Genomic DNA, 5196 nt, shown 5'->3' with positions numbered 1-5196 from the left:
ATGCCTCCCCGCCGTTCTCAAAGATCCCAGCGCCCGTCATCTCAGGCCTTAGAGGCTTTCGTAACCTCCCCTCCGCGGCGGACCAGAAGGCAGAATGCAGTTGTGGAAGGTAACTTGAGGTAATCTGAACCACAAGCTTCCATGATGCCGTAGGTTTTGGTGTCGGCCCCTTCCGCTGCAACAGCTTCAACCCTGGCGGATACTTCCACTACCATTCGTTCTTCGCCAGTGCTGGAGCAAATCGTGTCCCGGTGACGGAGGAAGTTACAAGGAAGTTCCAGCCATTGCTTGAACATTTGGGATCCTTGCCTCAGCCAGCGCAGACTCCTGACTTCACACCAGCTCCACCTCAATCACTCTCCGTATCTTCAGTGCCTCCAGTCCCCGTGCCGTCCACTCATGCACATGTCCTCTGGGTCCACCTTGCAGCACAGTCTGGGCCCAGCTTCACAGATACAGAATACAGTGGAGGTGCCAGCTGTACATGACGGCGTTCAATCAGTTCTGGCATCCCTGTCAGGTGAGCAGCATTTGCTCCCTGGGACCCAGCGTCCCAATGATGCATTTATATCTGTGAATTTGCCACTTGATGCGCGAGTTCCAGCTAAAATTCGTGGCAAAATTTTGCAAAATGAATTTGTTGATTTTGGCTCTGTACTTGTAAACCCGGCTTTTGAAGATAAATTTCAAATTACACTTCAACCATCACGGGAAGGCACCTCCCCATCCCTAGCTCTTGAACCAGTTAACAAGGCAAAGCGAATTACGTCAATAGATGTTTGGCTACAGGCCTTTCATGTCTTTGCAGGTATTTATACAGCACAGTATCCCCATGAGGCTCCAGGCTTCATGAAGTATGGGGCTACTATTCAGGATCTGGCTAATGCGATCTTGAATGGCCAAAAAAGTACGGAAACTGTAAAAGAAAACTATTGTTGAACTGCCACAGGGGTGTAGTGTCGTGGTAGTGACGTTTATGACACGCGAGCTTTTGAACCATATGCTTTGTATAGTCCGCCATCTTGTCAATAGAATTGTTGTGTTCCTGGAGTCTTGTGTGTTTTCTTCTCTTGCGAAGCTGCTACATTTGGCGACAAGGATAAAGTCGAATACAAGACAAGCTTGTCTGGAATTCTGAGCTATGGCCGTCTGTTTGAGTGGACTAATGGGTCCTGTGGCGTTTGACACAGTTGGCGAGCCTGCCACTCTTTGGCAGCGTTGGCGAATTTGGAAAGATGAATTCGAGCTCTTCGTGACAGCATCAGGCATCGACGACCCAAAACAGCAACGAGCACTTCTTTTACACCTAGCAGGACCGGGCGTACGAAAAATCTTCCGTACCATTCCCGAGGAAATGAAGGGCGACGCTAAAGAATACAAGAAAGTGATGGATTCGCTAACTGATTATTTCAAGTTGAAGAACATTCTAAAGGCGAGACAAAACTTTCTAGCCTGCCCCAGGTGAGCACATAAATAACTTTGGTACTAGACTTAGCAGCTTAGCTGAACATTGCTAATATGGAGAAGAGAAGGACAATATGATGAGAGACCAAGTGCTAACACACATCAAGTACAAAAGCTTGAAGTCTAAATTATATCGGTCCGAGAATCTAACCTTATCGAAGCTCTTAAAAGTAGTAAGCCAGTGCCATGATAAAGATGCTCTAATCCTTGTCCAAACTGAAGAGGACATCAATAGAGTAGAGCTTGTTGAAAACCAAAATAGTTCCGTAATGAAATTCCAAGGAAGATGTTGGAATTGTAACAAAATCGGGCACTTGGCCAAGAACTGTCGCTGCTCTCGTGACCACGTTTGTGAACCTGCTAGAAGACTGGGTCATTTTGCTGTTTGTTACCGTCACCAGCCAGAACATGCCAGCGACACCCACACAACCAGTCAATGAAGAACCTCTCTGCAGACCAAAGGAGCTGGGAGACGAGAGAAAGTAAATGCTCTCAGCCGGCTTTTTCGGCTCCCACCCATCATGCTCTGCTTACAAATGCTTTCCTTCCACGTGCGTACGTTCTGACATGGTGTTTGGGGAATTTCACTCTTGTGTGGCGATCTGTGTCTTCGAGCTGCAGCGAAATGGATCCCTTGAACACCACAAAAGAAAGACTCCTTCGGGTTGCCAGAGAACTACTTTCACTGGCTGATCAAAGTAAGTAAAAACGTACTATTCAGATTATTTGTATTGTGTGTACTGAACGCCGGTGGATGAATCTGTGAATTCACATCTGAGAAGTTTTACTGAATACCTGGTCTAAAGACAGACTAGATAACTAATGAAAACAAACAAAATTAGTATAATTTTAAAAGTAAATAGCTTGCAAATTATTATATTCAAACAGACTCGTTTTGGTGGCTTATAATTAAAGAACGTTTGTCAGTGTGACAAAGTTTTCATTTAAGACTTATTGCTTGTGTTTGCTATAAAATACGTATGAATACGTGTCAACTACTGTACTATCTGTAAGTGTAATTATCTACATGTACTGTATAAGCCCGGAACTTTGGTCCCTAAAGAAATATACAAAATTATGTGATGCATCCATTTTTGTTGGTCAAACCTACAGGTGTAGCAAGAACCTGCCCTTCATTTATGTTCAGTTTTTTTTCCTATTTTTATACTTAGAAAAAAATTGGCTAACTAGAATCAAAAAGACAAAAACAAGACCATTCTGTTTTTGGTGCCAACTCACATTTTGGCATTTGGACAAGAACTTCAGACAAACTTTCATATTATTTAAAACTTTGTTAGAGAAACTAGAAAGATAAATCTAACTCTCAACCATTGTTTTTCAAAGGGTCCATAAAATCTCTTTTGCCTCAAAAGTTTTACTTTTGGAATTGAGAGTAAACTATGCAATTATTCTGGTGTCAGTGATAAGGCTGGATATTCATCAATTCTTCACTGAATAATTGTTAAATATTTGAGTGGAACTTTAAGCCCTATGGCAAGGATATTGTTTTTATTTGCGTTTTTACTTTACTTTCAGAATGATAACAAGATGAAACTGGTGCAAGGTTTGATTGTTCATGATGCTATTAGTAAGTGTAAAATTGTATTGGACCAGCTAAGAGAAGGCCTCCAAACACTTGGCTTTGGTGCCAGGTTGAGTGTCCTTCCTGATCTTTTTAAAGAGCTCTTTCTTGCTGGTGATGACATCACAGCTAAAAAAGTGAAGTAGTGCTTGGCATTTCCAGCTGAGCTGAGTGATGAAGAAAGTAGCATAAAGGTGTATTTGGAAGAGTATCTCAAGACAGCCACATGCGAGAGCCTGGAGGACCTGTTAATTTTTGCCACAGTAGCAGCTTGTTTACATGCGATTTTGGTTTGGGGAGGATCAAAGTTGAGTCATCAATTTTTTCTTCAACTTGCCTTAAAAAGATCACCTTTCCTAGAAAATTCCCTGACAAGGATACCTTTTTGGCTGCAATTCATGCTGTTTGTAACAGTGCTGGCAGGGCATTTACAAGCATATTAGAAGTTTTAGACAGATAACTTTTTCATGGACAAAAGTACTTTGGTGCCCATTCCTTATTAAGCTGTTTTATAGTTCAGCTGATCCAACAAAGGTCCACTGATAAAATGTCCCACAAATTTTCTTCAATATTTGGTTTTGAATGCAAATATTAGAGACAAAAAAAGGTAACCAGTGATCTTAACATTTGCAGCTTTTCATTTGTTGTAATACTGCAATACTTTCTAACTGGTTAATTAGCCTAGGTTGGAGCAGTTTCACTGGAAGAGGTTATTGATGCCCACTGTCTAGTCTTATGTCCCCTAAACATCTGACTTTCTGTCTGCCTTCCTTTGTAAATTAAGCAAAACAAGAGACCAAACAGTTTGGGGGCAGTTGTAGTAAAGTGCAATATGCTTGCAACAAATTTATTTTTCAGTCCCAGATGATAGCCTGTAATGATATACGTGTCAATGTGACAGCGACATTGGAACGGAGAGTTGGTTACTGATCCATCAAACTTTTTTCCCCCTCTGGTGTCTTTCTCCAAATGTAGACTATGTTGGACATTAGGCATTTGGAGTTGTTGTAACTGAAACATCTTTTGTTGACAAAAAAAGCTAATTCAGTCAGATCCATATGAAAATCAAGGTAAAAAAAACATGAGTTATCTTAAGTTTTTTTTTTTTTCAGGATACCAATAACTTTATTGAACATAGCCATAATAAAATATTACAAGATACAAATACAAAATATAAATATAAATACATAATACAAAATCAAGCTTAATACAAAGAATCACTAAATAACTTACAATGGTAAAGAGAAACAATGGGGACGAGAAAAACAATTTTACCTACAATACTAATAATTTCTTTTTTTTTTACATATAGGCACTTAACATGCTATTTTCGATTACAACACTGTTAACAGATACCATACAGTTTACTACTACTTGAATCTACTACTTTTAACACACTTATATTAAATATATTATTACAAAAAAATCTGAGGCTCAGAAAAGAACACATTTTCTACTTTCCACAGTAATGTTACTTTAGTTTAGAATTCCTGTTCAATCAGCTTTTTTTCAAAGCATCTGCAAGCATAAATATATTGTTTTAATAAGATGACAAATAAGTGTAGTCTGCGTTTTTGGAGGTCGGTTAACTGTTCAAGGTGTGGAATTTTGTTGGTAGCTATAAGGTCATTAGAGAGGCTCACATCAGTATTGTTCAGTCGATTAAACCACGAAAGAGCCTTAGAGTAGAAAAATCTTGTATTGACACAGTTTATAAAGGTATGTTCTATAGAATCCGAGTTCAGGCAGAAAATACATGTTTCATCGTCAATTAATCGAAATCGAAATAATTCTTTTTTGGGTGTTGTTATCCTATGTAAAAACTTGACAGAGAACTGTCTTAGTTTATTATCTCTTGTTGATTCATATATAAATGCAAATTTCTTTTTCCATTTTTCAAAATAGATAGGGTAGATAGTTTTCCACTTTTTGATACCAGATGGTTCAATAATATTGCTTTCATTAATTATCTTGTAGTAATGCTTACTGCGCATGCTAGCGAGATCCCATTAGGGTACCTGGCACCATCGTTGTATTTGATAGCTCCGTTTTTTCAGTCACCTGGGCTTTCTTTTTCAAATCCGACGGAATTGCCGCCATCAATTGAAAATATTGAAGAAAGTTTTTTTTTAATTTTAAATTTGCTTTGG

General features: G+C 39.3%; 2 pseudogenes; both read left to right on the top strand.

Annotated features, from left to right (window-relative positions):
- Window positions 1-939, top strand: LOC146489659 (uncharacterized; annotated as a pseudogene).
- A 202-nt stretch (window positions 940-1141) lies between these two features.
- LOC146489658 (uncharacterized) lies at window positions 1142-3506 on the top strand (annotated as a pseudogene).
- The last annotated feature ends 1690 nt before the right edge of the window (window positions 3507-5196 follow it).

Source organism: Pavona decussata, unplaced genomic scaffold (genome assembly GCF_977016875.1).
Source record: "Pavona decussata unplaced genomic scaffold, jaPavDecu1.1 SCAFFOLD_4, whole genome shotgun sequence".
NCBI lineage: Eukaryota > Metazoa > Cnidaria > Anthozoa > Scleractinia > Agariciidae > Pavona > Pavona decussata.
Note: the sequence above shows the minus strand (reverse complement) of the source record. Positions and strands in the feature narration are given on the sequence as shown.